At 41.9% G+C, this 22,810-nt stretch overlaps 1 protein-coding gene across 1 annotated transcript in view; it reads right to left on the reverse strand.

Moving 5' to 3' along the window:
* ths (thisbe) overlaps positions 1 to 22,810 on the reverse strand; it is a 185,386-nt gene that overhangs the window by 134,136 nt on the left and 28,440 nt on the right. The gene's annotated exons all lie outside the window — the stretch shown is intronic.

Raw genomic sequence — 22,810 nt, forward strand, 5'->3', positions numbered from 1 at the left:
TTGAGTGGATGGAGGCTAGGGGTTAGGTTGACTTGTATCTATTTGGGAGGACTTTCCCGTGTCACTTTCCTAAAAGCGAGTCAATGATATAAAAAAACATTTGATAGGTTAATAGATGTTAAAAAAACCTGAATTTTCACTCCGAGATAGCAGAATGAAGAAACTCTTTAGAAAGTAAGGAAATAAGAAAATATTTTTCTTTAATTTCGAGTTTTAAAATCTATTACTAAGCTAGCAATGCGGTCTGATTTTTGAACGCTTTATCACCAGGAACAAATTCATATTTTTTTGCTACATCAGGCTTGGTCAATTTTCATTCACGATGCACTTTTCGCAATCGTTTTCGTATTTTGAATACATTGACTTTTAGTTTTAAATTCATTTCCCGAATCTTAAAAAAAATAGTTCATAACCATGAAGAACCTTTAACGAACTCACCCAATTCTGCCTGATTCAGATAATTACATCAACCAATACTTTTTAATGAAGATTTATGAGTTGTAGTAAATATACCTTATGACAAATTCAAAGAAACTGAGAGGGATGCCGCGAAAGTAACTTTTTTGTAATATTATTACTTCTGCAATAAATAGGAAAATGGAAAAAAATTCTAACATTTACCCACTTTCTGTCAATTATATGAAATTACTATAAAACCATTGTTTCTCCTCCATTTTAACATTACTGTAGAGTAAATTACAATATAAACACCTAAAAAATTGTAATACATTCCATTTGTAGCGTTTTATCCCTTTTTCTTCAATTTTTTAGAAAGTAACATCCCAAAAACTTCCTCCCTGTTTATTGCCCAAAATTATATACTAATGATGCGCTTTTGGTACGAAGTTATTCAACTATTTCTCCCATGCGTATTTTGGTGCTAAATTTAGTGAGGAGTTTACCCATTGGATGTCTTTAGATGCGCACTAATCATATAAAGACTCGATAATAGAGTTTTTTTACTCGGAATGAATTAGTCTCAGAGGAGCATCAGAAGGAAGTATCTCAAAAGAGTTAATGGTAATGTAAAGGAACCGTTTCCTATCATAGACCCTCTTGACAGCTCTACCTTTCCTGCTTGATTTTCACGTCAGCCAATCTCTTATTCCAACCCCTAAAATTACCACAGTCTCCTTTAAGTGGCGTTGATTGATGTAGTGGGTGGAGAATAAGAGGCGGAGTCCTCCCGCCTTCGGATGGTCTATTCGGATTGCGCACCCAATGGAACAGTGCTTCATTTCCTACCTTATCACTTGCCTGCGGTCAAATTTGAGCGTTGCACATTAACACCTCATCCCGTCATCATTTTCCTGCGAGATTTTTATTCACGCTAGAGGAGTCGAGACAAGTGGCTCTTTCGTAGGGGCTCGTTATGCCTTTTACTCATGGCTCAATGTTTATTGCCATTTATGAGAAAAATGCAGAGACCCAACGGTAAATTACAGAGAGCGAAAAACTTATAGAGGAAATAAATTGCGCTAGATACATTTTACGTTTCAGGGCTGAGGGCATCATTGTAATCTCGAAACAAGGGTATTTTTAAGGGAACAATTAGTGAATCAAATATTTTTTCCAAATAACGTGTTCTAAGCTTGAGGTGGGTGACCAATTTTTTTTCATTATCCGATAGCGCTCGGTGTCACATGGTGACATACACTTTATCTTTCATGCATAATGACCTCGATGAGAGGCAAGATTTCCATCTTCGAGTTTGGGCGATGTGCCCACCGATTACTATCTAAAGAGTTGTCGTTGAGGCCCGGCCAAAACCGCATGACCCAGCATGTAGAGCGCCAGAGAAGAGGGTTATGGAAACTAATACACTACACTAAAACTATGACCCAAATTCAAAATGAATCCATTCATTGGCTTTATCAAAAAATATAATTATTTCATTTCACGTTTCAAAATAATTAGTGGACGGGAGAGAAACCACAGCAAGAAGTAAGTTGCACATTTCGGGGAAGTAATTCCGTTAAAGAAACCTGTCTGATAAGGAGTAGGAATTTCAACCCTAAGAAAGGGAGTAGGAATGCAAACATTATCTCTTACTGCGAAAGCACATTAAAATAATTAAAGCACGTGAATGAAGCCGCTGTGCCTATGAATTATGCAAATTACTTACCTTGCCAGTGTGATTGACAAGCTTAAAATAACACAGCGGAGTCATTCCTCATTTAAATTTTATTATTCACACACGTAGGAAGAGTAACTTTAAAACGTGGAATTGGTGAGTTGTCTTATTTTAAGCCTTTCAAATATGAGATCCATCCACAGAGTTACCCCGGAATCGTTTCCACTTTAAAGAGGAAGTGGTTGCTGCTGAGGTGGGGCGAGTTAACGTGGACGGAGGAGTTCTTAAGCTAAAAAAAATTGCTCCACAGGCTGAAAGAGTTTGAGAGGCACTGTCTTACGCGATTCCACGCAGTGTTGCTAAATGCCCTTCAGTCTCCCAAGAAGTGAGATCCACGACGGCATAATCAAAATGGTGAGCTCCGACCACCAGCAACCGCATTTTTCTTTTCACGGCGTGGAAAAAAAAGAAGTCGGATGTCTCTTAACGGGAAGACCCCTCCGAAGGACGCGGTGATGGACTTCAGGGAAGGAGGAGGGAAGATCTGGGAGAGGGGATGGGGAAGAGAGGGAGAGAGGAGCGGGGTAACATGCAGGGCGTAGCCCCTTCCTCGCTGCGAGTTGTCGGTTCCTTTACGACTGTGTTCGGGTGTTTGGATTTAGGTTTTAGGCGGGAACACAATGGTGTTTTTCCCTGTAGCGATTAATTTTTGTTTTTATTACGCTTGTCCTCCTCGGAACGGAGAGAAGCCATTGGTCACGACGCATGTGCGTACGTGATCGCTCCACGTAGTATTTTCCAAAACTGTTAGGCCAACGGACGTGTTTGTTTGACCTTTAAATGTTTTTAAAAGTTGATGTGAAGGCTATTGCGGGCGTTACTGCTCAGTGTTCCAAGAATTAACTATTTCCCAGCACTTAAAACAAGAGCTGAATTGGATAAGAAGGAAATATTGTAAAATCCACAAATTGCATCATCATTTAAATCTAAGCAGTGTTTTGTATTAAACTTCTTAGCTAATTTATCCTCCGATTTATACTACGATACTATAATTTTGCATGTATTCGATGATTTTGGGAATTTAACAAGTCAAGTTTTCAACGTTCGACAATGTTTGTAATTAAATAATGCATATATTGGCATCCAGTAAGTTCAGTTTTGGAAAATTGTCCATAAAAATTATCAGGGTGTGATGGTGACAGCGTGTTATTAGTTCGAATATGGGTTAGTAGATCGAATTTCTCCATCTTCCCGTTTGCCTTCACACGGTACTTCCTGAGAGGAGCCAGGCAAGGGGTGTCTTGTTCTCTTTACCTCAAAAGAAATACCGTCGCATCCCTTGGCAACAATATCTTTTTCCTGTGAAAACGGTAACTGTAAATCTCGAAATCAGCTCGAACAGTGATTGTGAGTTTACCGCAATACGCTATCAGATTGACGGCGTCTCAATACAATTGCCTTTGTAATTAGGATCACTCCATAGCGACAACCTTCGCTATACGGGTCGCAGTCGAGCGAACGCGTATCACGTTATTGAGAGATGAACTTTTAAAAGACGCTTGTTTCATCAAGCTGTAAGTGCAAAGTCGATAAGTTAAAAGTCCATCCTTAAAACTGCTAGCTTTAAAAGTAATTCACGTGACAACTGACATACTGAGACAAACCTATAAGTCGGTTGCTTTATTTCCCAACTTTCCCTTGACAAATATATTTTTTAATCTGACGAATTCACACTTTGTCGCTATGCATGCTGTGAGAGTATGCGCTCATACTGTAAAAGTCCATTTTTGATAATAGGAATAGGCGTATTGAGTAGATGTATATATACATTAGCAAAATTGAGTATAAAAGCCACACCTACATGCGATACTGTTTTTAATTCTTTTGTTAATAACATCTACATCATAAACTATTTTTGAACGTGTCTGACATTCACTGAACAAATTTAAAAACTAATAGATTAATATCATGTGTGTGTGATGAACTTAAAATGTGTTATGGTATAGAAAAAATGGCACAGTATTTTTAACAGAATCCACGAGGCATGAGAATGCCCCATGATATTTTCCGCAGAAGGAAAGTCAGTATTTGATTTTTTCCGTTAAAATGTCATCTGAAATGGAAGAACTAAAAGAAGTATTAGAAGAATTATGTACAAACCCGCATGATTTGCGTTTATATATTTTGATGATGAGTTCATGAGGGGTATTGGCTACGCATTGATGTTAATCGAGGATACTTATTGACAGTTGTCATAGAACACTCGAGTCGCGCGCGAACTCTCTCAGCAGGTTTCCTTCAAACTGCTCAATATCACATTCCAACAAATAATGATCTTTTACAATGGTTTTACGAGAAATTACGAAGTTAACGAACGCTATTGGTGTTTCTATGCGAGTCTTTGCTGCAAACTGGCCCATGAGAAATCGATAAAATGCCACGTGAGTGCCATCTTCTCTTCTCTCCGATGTGTTCCCGAATGGCACCAAATCGAAACCACTGCCTATCCATATGATAAGGGGGATTATAAGGGGGTGGGGTGTTACTGCCCCACCCTGCAAGGAAAACAATAGAAGACTCTCCGTCCCACTCTCCGTCAGAGGGTGGTGAGGGGTGAGTGTGAGGAACTCGCATGAGTGAAGTCCGTTCCCGTGAGCGCGTGTGGAATCTTTCTCCGTCTGCAGCAGGGGCAAAGTGAGTGTCTCTCTCTCTCCCCTGCTTCTCATTCCCTCGCCCTGCACGCTCGTTGTCAACGACCTCGTTGTGGAACCTGCCCTATCATTGGAGGACCACCCACCCGCGCCCCCTCCCATGGCGCCCCGCCGCCGACTACTCTTCTTCTCGCCCCCGCCCCCTCTTATATCTCATGCCCACGGACCCCCCACCCACCCCACCACCTCACACTCCCCCATCCGGCAGCCGACCGGCAACCACCGGACCAGCACCCTCTCCCACACACCCTCCCCCCGCCCCATTCCTCCCCGACCTACTCGTTCCACCCCTTCTCCTCCTCTCACCTTCCACCACAGCCTCCCGCCGAGACCCATAGTGCCACGCGCCCCGCTTAGGATACGCTGCGCGCGTGACGGTATGCGAAGCTTTTGCGGCCTCCCGATTTTCTTTTTTTTCGCTTGTTCTTTCTCTCTCCCTCTCAATCTTCGCCTTGCTCCCTCTCGCGTCGTCCGTCAGCACTGCCACCAAAGCGCGCCATCCTTCCTTCCCCTCGTCCTTTTCTCCCCCCGGTCCCACACCAATCGCACGCACGCACATTTCTTCCATCCGCTGGCCTGCCTCGGAAAAATAAAAGAAAGTCCATTTTCCCGACAAATGAGCATTGGAGACGCGGCAATGAACGAGCGGTGGACTGTTCGCAAAGCAAGTGTGCTTAACCTCCAAAGCCTCGATTTCTCCATCATGAGTCCTTCCTTTTTTCCTATTGCTGGAAAGAGGATCTTTCTTTTTCCTCCGAGGATCGTGTTACAACGGTTATTCGGTCGGTCTCTCTCTCGGTCAGATGGAGACACTATCCTTAATGTGTTGGTACCTTAGGTCCTCCTGAAGATTTTAGTTAATTATTTCAGATCAATTATAATTTCTATATTCATTTATGAAAATTTTAGTTAATAAATTCAGATCAATTATTATTTCTATGTTCATTTATACACTTAAATTAGAATTTGCTTATGAATTCATTCATTTCATTAGAAATTCTATTATAAGCTGAGCATCCCCTGTCTACGGTTAAGCTTGTGAAATAGCTACCAAAACATAATTTACCATGGAATAATTTTACTGCTTATGTATTAAATTAAGGGTGGATTATAAGAAATAGACGGAAACTAGTCAACAATGTTTTCTACTATTCAATTAATTCGAGTAGGTATTTCTATCGGCCATGTAAAAGCCTATCAGCGGGAGGGTATCCCCTATTGAGGGGGAGGGTCCAGGTTTATATTGTGTGATAAACCCATTTCTAGTAGATACCCACAGCGATGTGATTTTCAGGACCCCGGAAACCTTTGGGAAGCCACTAATGGACAGTTACTAGCTGGCTCCTCACCTTGATTGTGGAAATTCCACACGTGTAATAGCTTATTAGCTTAGAGGTGAGCTCTTCCCTCACCCATCAAACTCATCGTTCAGCTTTATCACTGTGTAGACAGCAGGCGGTTTCATATAGCATATTCGCTTCTTTCTAAGCGTACCGTTTTCTGCTTAAACTATGCTAAAGGGGGATCCGTTATTAATCGAACCAGGAAAAACCGTGTGCATAGCAGCAACAGCAGCTGAAAAGATTCTTCTGTCCAAAGTCAGAGAGTCGTTATATTATCTTATCACAGAAAGACACTACAAACGTGTTTATGTCAGCCGATAAAGAAAGGTGTAGCCCTAAACCTAACGTTTCCTAGCGCATCTTTCGTGTTTATCGAGTGGCGGGTCGCCACGAGTGTTGGGAACGTAGAAAGTGAACCAGTGAAGGCATTTAAGTTATAAAAAGACGGCTTATTGCGATTACGTTGTTATTAATTCTCTATCTCCGCAGATAAAAGATGGAAGGGACAAAAATAGACACCGATAGGCTTGGCATTTATAAAACAGGCGCCATGGACGTCTGCGGTTTATCATTACGAGAATTCATCCATTAAATTTGTAAACGATAACAACGGCGTATTCCAGTAGGGGTTTACCGAAGATAAGTAATTCAGTGTTGTTTCTTAAGAATTTTCTTACATATATGGTAACATTGATGTAACGTAACTTTAAGGTTTGGTATTACCAATTTTTAATTTTAGTTTAGCAGTTTCCGAGAACATCTTTCATGATTTCTCCTTGGAAATCTAAAATTGTTTGTTCAGGATCGAAACTGAAGTCTTGTAGATTAACTAATGTGACCGACTGACCTATAAAAAAATAAATAATAAAAAATTGGGGTTAGGGCAGGAAAACGTCTACCGATTTGCTCAGCCCGACGAACAAAAGAATTATATCAAACGGCAATGTGAACCTATTCCAGACAGCTATCAGATTGGCTGACCGTGAAGCTGTCCGAATTAGCTGGGGGCAAACTCTCCCCGCCTTACCTAATTAAGATCTTGAGTGCGGATCAGGACCAGGTCATGGACGTTGTGTTGCCATCAATCGGTATTATAAATGGTACGAAATTGAGGTTTCGATTTGATTTCGAGCCTTTCAGCATTTTTCGCATCTATCATACGAATCGGTCATATCGGAATTATTCATTTTTTCCATTTGAAGAATTATTCATTTTTCCAAATAAAGAACTTAAATAATACCCAGCAGTAAAATATACCTATCGGTACAATATTCTCGCCGAAAATTTCCTATAAGTTATAATTTTCGTATCTTCATAAATGGAGACTGTTATATGAAATATACTACGCTATCATTTTCCTGAGAGTATAGTGCAACAGATATAGAATTACTGCTAGGTGCCCGCAAAGTTTTCTAAAATACCAAGAAGTGAGCGAGAATAAATGAGTCATATCTATTAAATCATAGAGAGAGGTATACTCCTCCCGAAATTTAATAATCCGAATGACGAATATCAGTTTCCGATTTCATTCGAACAAAATAAAGTTGGACACAGGCTCAGTAAATGTTATCCCTTAATATTCATAAATAAAGAAAAATAAATTCTAAATAATACTGGCCATAAGATTTTGCTATTATAACTTGCTGTGAAGAACTGAATGTAGAAATGAAAATCGGAGGGGAATTCGTAAAATCAGTTAGGTTTGCTGATGACCAAGCTCTAATTTGTCACTCAGGCAAGGGGCTGCAAGCATTGCTGAGTGAATTGGAAATTCAGTGCGACAGGTATGGGATGAGAATCAATATTAATAAAACAAAGGTTATGCGATTTTCTAGAAAGAAAAAGGCTAATATAAACATTAAAATATGAGAGTAAAACTAGAGCAGGTAGAACAGTTTACGTATGTCGGAAGTGTCTCGGACCAACACGGTCAAAGTAGTGGGGATGTAATGGGAAGAATTGCGCTAGGCAAAGATGCTTTCACAAGGAGGAGGGGTTGAATACACGGACGAAGAGTAAGGGTGTTAAGAGAAGACTCGTTAAAACTTTGACGTGGAGCGTAGTTATGTACGGCGTGGAAACGTGATCACTGAATCAGGCGGATAGACGTAGATTGGAGGCTTTTGAAACGTGGGTGTGGATGAGAATGGAGAAGGTGAAATGGACGGAATGGAAAACACATGAGGAAGTACTTGTAATGGTGGGCGAAGAGAGGGGTTTGTATGGGAGAAATCCTATGGAGGCAGGAAAAATGCATGAAGGGCGTATTGACCGGCAGTGGGATGTTGAAGACTGTAATAAAGGAGAAAATGTTAGGCAGGCGAGGAAATGGCAGGAACAGGATAGGGAGGTTGGAAGGGATGAAGGGAGGAAGGAAGTACACAGAGAAGAAGAGGGACTTGATGTAGAGTCGGTTGCTGGATTGTGTTTTGTTAGGAGCCATAAAGTATTTAGTTGGTAGTTGTGTCCATACAAAAACCTACGTTAACCGGTAGATTACTTCATAATATTAGTAATTAGAAATACTCTTGCAATATTTCTTGCTCTGGTTTAAAATGCTCTTGTAAAAATTATGTAGAGGATAGGTTTTTGAATAATCAGTATTAAAAATTAAATATTTTTTTATGATAATCAAGCTCATGAATGTTCCGTCAATTTACATACATTTTTGCATTCCGAAGTTTCATTTTCCAAGATGTTGAATTTCCTTTTTTGCTCTACGAGTTTATACCACTCTTTGATGCCACCACTGTGCTTCCCACAACAGCGAGATATTTTGGAAAGAATCGAATCGGAAATAAAAAAAAGAAATTTATGGGAATGTACTAAGAACTTATTTTTCTCTTTTAATTATTCCCAGCTCCAGCCTCATTCCAGATTTTCTCGAAATCGGGATACATCATGAACTTCCATATTTGTCACCCGCAAACATCACCTATTCTTCATTTGCATCGTTCACCTGTGATAACCAGCTATCCAGGAAAGGAACTAAACACTCAGAAACTATGCCCGCTCGTCGACAACATCGGATAACGAACCCTGACATAAGCTTCTGCCTGATTAATTTTTTCAAGTTCTCTTACCTTTTCTAAAAACGTATTGGTCAGTCTTAAACTCGTCACCAAGAACTTCTCCGGAATCCAGACATAATTCTTCCTAATGTACCGGAAATGCAAATACATTTTAAGAAAGAAACGTTAATATTTTTTACTAACTGCTTCAAAATTGCTTTAATTCCTTTAATTGTTGTTTTCTAGTAATGAAAAGTATCCGTGGAGATTCCCCACTGGGGAAACATAAAGTGAGATCCAACGAGGATTCCCATTATGCCCATTTAAAAGTAGATGCATTCGGGATCGACTGTGCTCCGCAACAACAGCAAGCAGGGCTATAAAAAATAGCTATTGAAAAAATTCGATCGATGATTTTCGAGTGAGGTGGTTTAATGTCATATTTTGCAGCTCGTGAACCTATGGCTCAATGTGTTTAAACCAAATTGACAATATATCTCCTAATACACTTAGAGCAGATTATTTAATTTGTACAAAAACTTAAGGATTGATCAATGATAATCCTTAAGTTTTTGTACAATAATGTAATTTTTAGTTTAATTTTTTTATTTAATTTATATTAATTAATTAATAATTAATTTGTGTAATAATAATAATGACAAACAAGTTGTAATCATTTACGTAATTATCTGCTATTTATCATGCAAGAGGAAGAGAAATTATGATTCTCATAAATTGACTCTCATTGCAAAAGGTTTGGAGCAAAAAATAATGAAAAAAACTATTAGTACAAGCGTCTGTTTTTACTTAAATCTATTCTTCAGCAATGGATCCTTTAAGAAAACCCATTCCCATATTTGGAATCAGTAGAATATTATGCACTGGAATCATTCGATGTCATCTATTTAACAAAAACATTATAGGATAGTCCGATTAAAAACATAAGTTCGCTAATTATGTACAGCTTAAACTACACTTTTTTAATGAAGCGACAATTTCTACATTTAAGGGGATAATCACATCTCTTATATAACACTCCGGAAAACATTCAAACGATCAATTTACATTTTCAATTGTAGTCTCGCTTTCTGAAGCATTTTTTAGGTAAATTAGATTATAAGGAAAGAAAAGAACAATCAATGCATTTGGATGGCATGACGTGATTGAAAGATTGAGGAGTTGAAAAAGACGATGCTCTGAAGGAAGAGGATGAACAGAAATGGTTCAACTATCCATGACGTACTTGTAGTTTAATGGTTTTCATGAACCGAACAAACATTTCACTATTCGATGGAATACCAAATAAAAATTCCGTAAATAAAAAGTAGCCATTGTTGAAATGATCACCAAAGAGACAAAAGATGAAGTGTGATAGTACGTTTACACTAATTCCACAGTCTCGATGCGCACTAACGACGTGAGACTTTCATTATATTAATTGAGATCTCAGAGCGTTTTTTTTCGACATTGGTCCAAATAACTTGTTCCTGTGCTTTCACGACGAGTCTTAAGTTTGAATGACGGGAGTCTTGAGGAATGGCCAGTGAAATGTGTCGTCTCACAATTTCCGTTACCATGTATTTCGGTACGTTTCAAGACGGAATGGGAAGTCGGAAAACATTCGCACCTCACAATTTTCACTACATCGATATGATCGCGCCACTCCATTTAGTCTCCCCGGCAAGTTTCCGACCGGTCTCTCGCAAACGAGGGAGCGCTTGTATCGCTGGACGAACTCCCGGGGGAAACATCATCACGCAATAATTATAATAAAAAAAGAGAGGGAGATAGCATCGTGTAGGGAAGCTTTTTTCCTTTTCGTGACTGGGTCCGTAGGATCACGATCGCACTCGGGGAGGAATGTCGTCCTCACGGGGAGGGGTCGAGAAAAAGAAGGGGAAAAAATATCGTAATTATCACCCCAGAGTGGGAGGATGCTCGGGAGGATGGAGGCGGAATGGGTTGAGAGAGAAGACTAAAGAAATGTCCTCTCAAAACCCTCCTCCCGGCCCGCGGGAAACCGTCCAAAACAGCGTAATATTGAAATCTTAGACAAGACAAATAAAGAGACGCACACGGCAAAGCACTCAGTCATCGAGCTGTCAGCGCGGGCGACATGTCCCGGTGGAATGGAAGGTCGTCTGTGGAAAGGGTAAACAATAAGGCGAGTGGGAGGGAGCAAGGAATGATATAGCTCGGTGGAGGGTTGGGGGACGGCAAGGACCGGGATGGGAGCGGAGGGATGGGGGCATCGCAGCAAAGCATCGTATTCGAGAGGAGGAGACTAAAGAGAAATAGGAGGAGGGGAGGATGACGAGAGAAGTTCGAGGGAGTAGGTACGTAAGACGAGAGTTTCCGAGGGCGCATCGCCGTGGAAGTCGACTGTTTAATGAGAATCTGTTGGCATTCCGACGACGCAGAAACACGTGGAGCGCTTTTCTTCTCCTCGTTTATTTATTTATTTTTTTATTATTTATCTTTTTCTCCATTCGACAAAGTCACAACAATTGACGGACGATTAGCTGAAGTCTTTCGCCTCAGTGGTTACGGCCGACCTGTAGGTGTCAAGACCCATTCGGACACGGCCCAACTGCATGAAGACCTCGTCCAATGGGGACGGAAGTGACGCGAAGTGTGTAGGACTATGTAAATCGTGGTCAGCGTTCCGACGCCCAATTAGGTCGATCATGTAAATTGAATTTCTCGAACGCCGCTCGGGACGTCTTGGCTGATAGGCGCGTGTATGAACACTCGATTTGATCAGAACCTCATCCGGTCATTATGCCTCGGAGAGCAGGAGGGCTGCCGCCGCCGCCTCTTGCGCGGCCACCGCTGCCCACAGATGATACTGATCGTCAGATAAGAATGGTGAATCTGGTATTTCGTGCAGCAGGTCTGAGAATATTCATCGTACGTTTCAGCTTGGATGCAAATATCTAGTCAAATAATTATAAATCAAAGATGATGCATCGCGAACATTTGAACATCAATTGAAAACAATGTTGTAAGCGGATTCAAGGGAGCAAGTCTTACAACATCTTCATTGAAAATCTGCTGATTTTCAGACTTGTCGGCGAAGGTTTTTTACTGGTACAAATCACAATGAATAAGGGGCTTAGTCGCTCTTAACGGTTGGATGCGTTCTATAACTACCGTAAAGGCAAAAGTAAATTCCTCGGAGAGTAAACGAGAATCGCTTCTCGGCGAAATATATAATTAATTTTAATCATTAGGAATTCACGGCATCTTTCCAAAGGAGGAGATCGCCCATTCACAGCCCATACAAAACGAATCATTTCTCCTTTGCTACTAGTTTGGAATCTGTGGAGAAACCTGACGCCGAATTACCCGGAAGACGCAATCGATCGGCTTTCCTTTTCCCTCTAAAGAGTTCAAAGCTATCAGTTAAAACCAAAATTTCCGAAGAATTTCAAGGCACCCTAAATAAAAAAAAGGGCGCGGAGATTAAAATTTCGTAGAATGTTAGTGAGACTCATCAGCGATGTGATTGAACGGAAAGAGCCAATTTGTGAGGCACGAGGTGGGGTGGGAGGGTGGGGTGGCGCCTTGTAAAAGGCCGTTAGTCGCCCTGATGAGAAGTTTAACCACTACTAATTGCGTGTGGTTAGCTACAAGACGGAGGGATCGAAAAGTGTGTATGATGAGGGCCACCGGAAAATGGAGGGTGTTATAATCGCCGCGGTAATCGAGTGTATCCTCCTCCCAAACGTGTAATTTACCTTTTTCCCGCCTCAAGGACGGAGGAGACTGGGGGGATACTCCTGTGGAAGTGAAGAGCGTATCCGACACCACCGGTGTTGCGACAAGAGTCCGCCAAGTAATTGGATGCAAGGAAGCGGTCAACGGGGTCCCCGTACCATACAGAACGCGAAATCATTCGGATTTTAAGTGGAGTGAGCCATTAACCGATCACCAATTCCGAGAAATTCAGAAAAATGGCAAAACAGGAACCCTTAATGTGGAGAATATTTGAAAATTGCGGATGTTAAGAGATAATATGGAAAGGTTTGAGCTATTATTATCCCGTGCTGAAACTCCGCAGTGTCAAATACAATCGTGCTCGAAGTGAGCAGTTACCTTTGATATGTGTGGCACATTACGACTGGGCAGCATTTGAGGACTGCAGTGCTGGAATCCATTCGGAACAAATTCTTGAAAATCTGTCAGATAATAAATCTCAATGTAGAAGAGTGTAAAAATATTTTATTTGAATCTTAGTGTGCTATTAAAAGTGTTATAATTACCATCATTCAGGTATCAACCCGAATAATGATTTGTAGCAGTTCTCCGTGCCAATCCTGTTCCCTACCAATCGCCTCAATCCATCATAATTCCTTTAAAAAAATGTGGATAAATTAAAAGACTATGACAGGGACTCAGCCTTTAGATTATAACAGATTCATTCCTCGCGAAACAGATATTTATGTGGAAAAAATTTTTACCGTGCGACGTTTTCGTTTGTAAAACCAAAATTAAAAGTCGCGATGGAAAAAGCAAGCTCCGCTTGCAGGTCGAGAGAAAAAATAATTGCCCTCTCTTATCCGTTCCTACTTTCTCGAGTGATGCAAGAGTCAAGTTTTACCGCTTGAAAAGCGATGAACGAAAACCGGAGTACAAGGTATATAGTGGGCGCTCCGGGGAGAAATTGGAGAATGGTGCATATGGGCAAGAGAGCTGAGGGAGTGAAGGGAGAAAGCTGCCTTCGGCCGCTGCGAGTCCTGTGGTTGCATGGATAATAATTAGTGTGGCCTGCGGTTGGGGACGGCGCGGACGTCCTGGAGCAGCTCGTCGTAAGAAGGATAAAATCATGGCTGCACGCACGGATGGCGAAAAAGGGCGAAATGCATTTACATTTTATGTATGGAAGAGAGCCGCGAGAACTAATTCCACTAAGTGGACGATAAGGGTGGAAAATATGTCTCGGCATTCTGAAGAGAAACTATGCCTGGTCCACTAGTATCACTATTAGTCACCAAGCATTTGACACGAAATTGGGTTTTTGGTATACATCTATTCATAATTCTAACCTGGGGTGATCTTTTGAGGCAGGGCACGTCGAACTGGTGTCTGAGTTAGCTCTTAATCACACTATGAATCAAAATAGAGGCAGAGGCAAGCAGACTTCACGAAGAAATAATTTTAATAGCATACAATAAGATCAATTATTCTGTCGAATGATGAACGCAAATGCATAAAAATACGAGTCAAGGAAAACAAAGAAAAAAGATAAAATAGGGAATTACGGAAGATATTTATAATTAGAATTGAACTTGCGTCCTGAAAAATACATGATGTTGCTTTATTTCTTCCAAACATAATTCCTGAAAATGGAAAAGAAAACAAAAAAGATGAAACCAAAAGCTCTAACTTATTCAGTGCTAATTTTGAAATTGTACCTTCCTATTATTTATTTAGTTTTTCGCGAATGTTGAACGACGATACATTTTATTTGTAAGAGTTCTCCAATTTCATTGTTGTAGATTTCTTAAAGTTAATTAGATTCTTTAGAAGTGTCTATTCGAGAGGAGCGAAATTTTTTTTTAAGTAAGGAGAGACTATTTTTCAAACTGAGCGATTCCCCGTGCATGATCGTTGTTTTCTGGAACCCCAATAAATGTAAGTTCCTCATGTTTGGACAAATATATCTTCCCTTCAGCTTGTGAGTACACGAGTCCTCTTATCTCCATCCCTATCCCTCCGCCTACCTCGTCCCTCCACCCGCTATCCTACTGCTTCATTACATAAACGCTGAAAAACAGACGCACATATGTACACCATACTTCCCCCGCTGGAATTTTTAAAAATTTGGAATTTACGTATCATCACGTTTGCGTTGTATCCCACGTGGAGCGCTTTAGTGCGGTTCACATATATTTCAAGAGGAGATGATTAGATAAGGAGGGAAAATTTTATATCGGTTGCAGGAAAAAGTGGCGGAATATGGTGAAGGCAAGGGCGAGAGAAATGGAAGGGCGCAATGGCAAAGGGGAGCGTAAACTAAAAAGAAAAAAAGCCAAAGAAAGAGCGTAAAGGGACGAGACGAATGGAGGCGGCGGCGGCAGGTTGGGGATGGGTAGGAAAACGGTGAGCTCCTCGAGGAGTCAATGAGGTGAGATCCGGAGAGGAGGAGTTGGAAGCGGCGGCGGGTGGGTGTGGCTTGGCGTTTTTGAATCAACGCCTGGAAATATTATGATGGGAGCGGCGGCAGAGAGGGTATGGAAAGGAATTAAAAGGGGTGAATGGGAGTGCTCCGGGTCGGGGTGGGGGGGGGGAAGGCGGAAAGATCCCCAATGAGCGATGTCGCCGTGAGAGGAATCGGGAGATGTCGAGGCAGGCGGCGGAAAATGGAAGCAATAGTTATCAAGAAATGGATTTGGTTCTTGAGGCCATTACTTGGGTAAGCCCACGTCGCCTTTACATTATAAACACATTTTACCTCCTCAACAAAACACGAGAAAGTTGTTTTATTTGGCCATTATATTGTTTTTACACTAGGTTCATAGTCACAGCAATGTGATTCTCCCTGTAAACATCGGAACATCGCTCGTAGTTTAAAAATAAACTGAGTTTTTGAAATTCCATAATGATCGTTTAAATGAAATTCTTTGTAACTTCCACACAATTTTGTGGAAGTTAACAAAGTATTTCATTTAAACGAACATGAACCTCCACAAAGTTGAGCCCGAAACCATAGAATTCTTCCATAATGATTTTTTCATGTGGGAAAATGAGGAAAAGTGAAGGGACGTAAAGGAAGGAAATGGGTAAAAACCAGTGGGGAGTGAGATGGTGAATAAAGGAAGCGGTATAGATGAATAACCGAATTTGATTCTTGAAGTCTCTGCGCGGATTAAAACCCTAGTTTTAAGTTACTTTTGATTAGAAATACTAACTATTTTTACTGTTAGGTGCACTGTGTATCCACAAGAATTTCCCAGACATAGTTAATTTTCTTAGTTCAATGTAATTATGACTTTTGTTTAACCACAACATAAGACTGAAATACTCGGTAATACAGAACTCACGTTCTTAATTACACGTCACAAGGAACCACAAACTAATTTATCTAAGGGGGGAAAAGGGATGCATTAATGTTGAGCGTGCATTTATGGAATGAACAAGTGAGGCTGGGAACACAAGGTATCCAGGGAGGGCACGGAATGGGCATTGCTGCAGCTATTTCAAAGAAGAGCAAGCATGCTACTTAAGATGCACAAAAGGCGTTAGACGGATGGTCGGCGTTAGTTGGTTGAAAAAAAGAGGATAAACTAATGAAATGGATGAATAAGTAGGGAAGAGGAGGAGGAGGAAGACTCTCTGGGGGATAAGGGAAAGGATGATTAAAAGGAAGGGTAGGTGGGAGGGACAAGCGGAAGTGACTTATAATTCTTTTTCGAGGGAGGCGGAGGGGGCGGGAAGGGGTTGAGAAATTTGAGAAACGGGTGACTGATGGCGACGAACGAACGGGGGAGGGGTTTGGGAATGAAATGGGAAAGGAATCGGAGGGACGTGAACGTCGCAGGGAAGTGAAGGAGGAGCGAGGAAGAGAGAGAGAGAGACGGAGAGGGAGAAATTGAGAAGCGAGGAGGGTAAGGCGAATTAGGTGGGGGGAGGAGTGGACGGACGGTGTGGGGAGAGGGGGGCGGGAGAGAGGAGTGAAGGGTGAAGTGGGCGGAGTTAGGCCACCACCTTCGTGAGAGAGGTCCTGGTTTCTAAGAGGATGGAGACTAGCGATTAAAGGTAATGGAGAATGTAATTCCAGACATAATTCATGGCCTACATCTTGGCATCCAGTTTATAATTATCGTTAATAACTCCCCCTCCCCCTCATTGTGAATTCTCGTACCTCTCCTCCCACTCCCCGGGCTCGCCTCACCTCGCCACCATCCCTTCTCCCTCTCCTTCCCCTTCCCCCACCTATTACTACCCTCCGCCTCCACAATTTTTCTCTCGCCCTCATCACACCGCTCTTTCCTCTGTTTTTTATCAGCATCTCTCCTTCGAAGGTTCGCCTCGTGCGTCCCTTAAGACCTTCTTCCACTCCCTTCCGTCCAACCCCCCTCTGGCCACCTTCCCACCTCCCGCCCCCGGAACCCAATCCACCCGTTCCCACCCCGCTCAAACCCGCCCCCGCCCCCTTGTTTATTCTCTCTCTTTCTCCCGATTGCCGCGAGGGGAGGGATGAGGACGGATGGCGGGGGTCGGGGCGTTGAAGGCAACATGAGCGAAAATGAAAAAGGGCGAGGGCGGAGGGAGACACCGCGAGAGGAGGGATGATCAGGAAAGGGAGCGATGGTGACGAGAGTTTGGGGCTGGGAGGGAAGACGGAGGAGTGGTGAGGTGGGTAACGGGGGGAGTGGCCGATCTTGAGGGCGAGGGGAGGGAGGTGTGCCCTTCGTATGTTTGCGGGGAAGGGGGATGTGATCAAAGGAATACCCGCGCGCTTCGTCCGGGTGCGTCCCTCCTTCCCTCTCGCGTCTGCCTCTTTTTCCTCCTTCCACCCTCACCGGGGACTCCACCCCGTTCGAATGGGGATCTCCCGATGACCCGGCGCTCAGCCACTCCTTCTCCCTTGCCTCTCCCCCTAACCTCCCTTCATCCGCTCCCCCGAACGCCTCCCGACCGTTCTCTATCTGCCGCGGCTGAACCCCGACAACCCACCCACACACGTCTCCACCTTATAATTTCAAAAGAAGAGCGATCCCACCCTTAACTGCTCCTCCCCTTGTTTTTTTCCTCCGTCCCTTCGTCGTCGACCTCTCTTCTTCGCCTCTCGACTCCGTCCCTCTCTCCCTCTCCTTCCATTCATATATCTCTCTTCCCCTCCCCTTATCCATCCCTTCTCTCTCATTCCCTCTTCTCTCTCTACGTCTCCTTGAATTTCATTCTCCCTCATAACCCTCTTCCATCTACGCCCATCCGTCACGATCATTTATCTGTTTTTTCCTCTCACGTGATTCATTTCTCACATTTTTATTCTCTCTTACTTCTGGCTCGGATCTTTTTCTTTCTCGCGGCCTCGCAGGCTTATAACTTCCATATTCACTCCTCCACTCATGTCCTACGAATTTTTCTATCCTCTTATGTTCTTATTTTTGTGTTTCCTGTTTTTAATTTTGTACCGCGCCCTATTGTCTCTTTACGGTAATACCGAACGTTAAGTAAATATCTCGCACTGGTACCATTTTTCCATCGTTAGGTTTTCCAATACTCAATTAAAGCCAATTCACTGACAAAAGCCAATTGTTATATCCTTATGTCCTTTTATTCTATGTTATCAAAAGATTGAATGGTTTAGTCCCTAGTGCGATAGTTTTTTCAAAGATTGAGAATTGGCAAAGTAAATTAAGATTATCTAAAAAGGATTAGAGTATACTTGACAACCAGCACGGCTACTACTAAAAAGGGCGAAGAAAAATTAAAACCATATAATATATATTCAGATTATGCCCCCGGAAAAAGATAAGAAATAGCCATCCGCAGTAATAGAGTGTAATCCACGGTTTTTCCTTGTGCGTTCCTACCATAAAAATAAAAACTAAGTTAAACATCGAAACAAATTTGATACAAATGTCTTGTTCTCATCCCTCGCCATTATTTTTACGAACACTTCGCAATCCCTTAATTCATAACATTAAAGGCCGGAATATTTGAAATCTCATTGCCGTACGCCCACAGGGCGGCTCGCAGATGATCAAAATCGATCGCAATCGATTACGCCTACGTAGATGTAGGTGTAACCGATTCATGTTACCGCAACTGTGTAATGGGATAAATGAATCCTCAGTTTGTGCATCTTCAACTCATTCCTATTTAGTCCAAGTCTGCTTATCTCCTCCATTACCTCAAAAAAATACATTCATGACATAGATTTCCTTTTAATTTGCTCGACTTTTCGTACAGTTTTTTTCTACCTACGGGCTCTAGCCTCGCACCCTTGATCTCGGTCCTCCCATTGCCTTTCGTTTCTCCGCCTGTCTATTTCAATCTTTCGCCTCCTCATCCTATCATGTCTCACCCTGCTTTTTTTATTTCGTCTCGAAAATTCTTTATCTTCATTTTATGGGCGAATAAATAAAAGCCGCGACACGTTTTGCCATTATCTCAGCATCAATCTTGATTAATCGGGAATACCAACAATTTTCCCGCAGGCCGGCCGATGCGCCGACCCGGTCAGCTGTTTCTTTCGGTGTTGGATGACTACACACGTTTGATGAAGCTTTCACTACGCTTAATTTCCGCTCTTCGCCTTCTGAAATAGTTTCTTCATGAGTAGTATCGCGCAGATCAAAGTTATCCGGCATTTTTTTGATTGACGCTATCTCGACGAGCTGTATTCATTCCATCATTCTAAAACAATTAAAATTTGCTTTATTACTTGTTGATAAGGTTAATTTTTCGATTTCGCCGCAAGGGACTTTCTAAAAACATTTTTATACAGTGAAAACAAAAGAATGTTTTTCGTCCTAGGGAAATTGTTGTTAGCAATGATGTTTCTATATCTTATTGAATCATCCCCAGCGAGTGCATCGTTTCTTTGCAATGGACTTCATGTTGTTTCTAATTGGAAGGAATCGGAAAAAATGTGCCGGAATTCACTGAAAGCTTCCATACCACTTCTTGATCGTATCCACATGTTGGTGATACAGTTATCTTGGGCGAGAAAAAGTATTTTCCTCACTCTTTCCGGCCAATCAATTTATCTGTCACGCCTCTTTTGCACAGTTTTAGCTATCAAATCTTGGAGTTTACAAGAGTTTATAAAAATCTGCACATTCTATAAATCCAGCACAACATACAGAGAATTTAAAAAATCGTTGAAAGGATAGTGGCGTCTGAACAGCATAAAATCGGATCAGTCTTCCTAAGTATTTCATTATTTCCAGCAGTACCATTTTTATGCAATATTTGAGAAAATCCCACCCATTTGCATGAATTATGAGGAAAGCATTCAAGGAAGGAATACTAATAATTTACAGTTACGCAATTGATTACTTAAAAACGTCCCCCCTTGCGGACGTCTTTCGCTTCTTAAGAGTCGCCGATATCATTATTTCACATTGTTTGTCATTAATACGGCTGCATTTATCATAGAAAATATTAGTGCTTTTTGCAGGAAATAAATATTAGAAAAATAAATGTTTTTCAAATCAAGTAATTCCCCCAATTATTTCCGGGATAATTGTCTATATGCTCCTGATGTGAGTGGGACTCTCATTTATAAGGGATCGATGATTAGCTTGGTGATACATCTGCTAAGTGGTAAAATTTAACGAACAACAAATTTTCTCTTATTAACGTTCAAAGGTCAACCGACTCTAAAGGGAAGGGGGTACTTGAGTTTGGAATTCATGTTACTTCAATATTAAATCATGTTAAGAAAATATGAACTAATATTCTTCGGGGATAGAAAACGTGCATTCATCCAACATTAAGTGGCTCGAATTTTTTTGCCACACCATGAACAGTAGGCGGACAAATGAAACAAAGCCTGTCGTCACTTCGGTCGGAGGGTTGCATCCTGCGGCGCTCCCATTGTTTCTCTCCATCTCAATTCCCCGCCTCCCCTTCTTAGCCATCCCTCCGAGGCTATCAGCGAGGGTGCTTCCAATTTACCATCAGCCACTAAGATGGGATATATACGCGTAAATATGTGTGTGTGTATATATACATAGAAATATATATATATATATATATATATATATATATATATATATATATATATATATATGTATTGCCAATGGGCTTTTTGAGGCCCACCCTTGCCGCCCACACCCTTTCACTCACTCACAACGCCCTCTCTCTCCCCTTCCCTCTACCTAGCTCGACGCACAAACGCGCCCGCAGCAAGGCATCCACCCCACACTCGCGCGCACGCACGCACGGACACAAGAAGCGGTCACACCCCTCTCTCCTTGCGAGAGTGCCTAGTTGGGTGGGCGCTAGCAGGTGCCGACCGCAGGTAGGTAGGTAGCGGGGGAGTGGGGGAGGGCAGTGGGAAGGAACACACAAACGAATAGGTGGCGCCGTGGGCATCTTGTGGTGGGACTCGAGGCTCATGCATTTATTCATTGTGACTCATTATGAGCAGATAATCGCTCCGATTAGACGGCGAGCTGACACGAGGAGGGTGTAAATCTCGCGCCAAAACAAATAGTATATCGTCCGCGCGCAGACCGTGGGGTTCCCCGAGGGATACCATGCACTTTGTGATCTGAGTCCTCGAAATGCATTGGACGGGGAAGTGGCCGGTGATATTTCCTTTCTAAGATTCTCGAATGAATGGCGACTTTCCTACGATTCATTCGCAATTTTTGGAACTTGTCGAGGGGTTGGATTTGAAAGGCTTGATTTTGAGGAATCACAACGTCTATCGCGTTTAACCATGATGAAAACAAGGGTTAGCGCAATAGAGAGCGCAGTGGATGCTCATACATGTATTATATTTTCAAAGATGTGTCTTTTTTTTCGTATCTCGTCAAAAAAGAAACCCGTGTTCTACCACGACTGGGCGATAACAGTCGATGTTTTGAAACACTGTGCGCAACGTTTTAGCTGCGGAATGAAGGTTAATACACAAAATAGTTCAATACCGGGTCTTTCGCGTTAGAAGGTATGGTGATGGCTTAGAGTGGGTACTACGTCGTGATTCTGATATCCTGAGTAAGATTTCATCGTTTATAAAACAGTCTGGCTTGTTTAACAAATTTTTACAAAACAATCTACTGAAGAGTAAAAGTTATTTATTTTTTAAACATTATTTTTTGATTGTAGCGTACATGAAGTGTGAAATGCCATACGTATGCGATGCAGCTAAAGCTAATTTCTACCAATAGTAGTTTACTGAAGGAGTATTTCAGACTCGGCAGCGGAATTCAATCGACAATATAAACATTGATTCCATTGATGGACAAATTTTATAATATTTCTTGTGTTGTTGACGTTTGTTTGAGCTAAAGAGAAAACTTATAGGGCTCAAATTACATTTCCCAAGAGAAAAACAGAAATAAACCGTACGCTGTTGATTGATATGGTGAAAATTAAGATAGGTTCATTTCCAAAACGCCCATCCTTATAAGGGAATCTGAATGGCTTATAAGGAAAACCCACAAGATGCATTCTTGGCGGATACATGCATCTCAAATGCACGCCAATGACTAAGAGTGAATGTAGGGCGCGAGAGCGGTGAAGGCGCCGCTCACTGTGAATCTGTCTAATTTAGTGTTTCTCAACCAAGAAGTGTGAAGTCCTTCATAATATCAGTCCCCTCAAGCGGCCGTCATCATCCTCAGCGGTTATCCATAAATGCCTTATACACCGACCTCTTCCGAACCAAAAATCGCGTAATTGGCAAGCATATCTCCGCCGAAGGCGGTACTTTGCAATCCTTAGATCAACAGTTTTGAACGAAATCAACAATCATGATTGTGACCAAGCGTTGATGCCTCTCTCGCAAAGAGGAGAATGCCGATTGTTCAGCTACTGATTTCCCCATCGCAACCGTAAATCCGAAGGGCCACCGAACGCATCTTCAGAACCGCGTGACAATTATCCGTGAGAATAAAAATTAGATCCACGTATCTGACCCATTGAGTCTTTTCGCAGTATTAGAGGATAACCTTACCCGTCAAAATTATATCCCTGCCCCTC

Source organism: Hetaerina americana, unplaced genomic scaffold, assembly GCF_022747635.1.
Source record: "Hetaerina americana unplaced genomic scaffold, ioHetAmer1.1.p SCAF_5, whole genome shotgun sequence".
Classification (NCBI taxonomy): domain Eukaryota; kingdom Metazoa; phylum Arthropoda; class Insecta; order Odonata; family Calopterygidae; genus Hetaerina; species Hetaerina americana.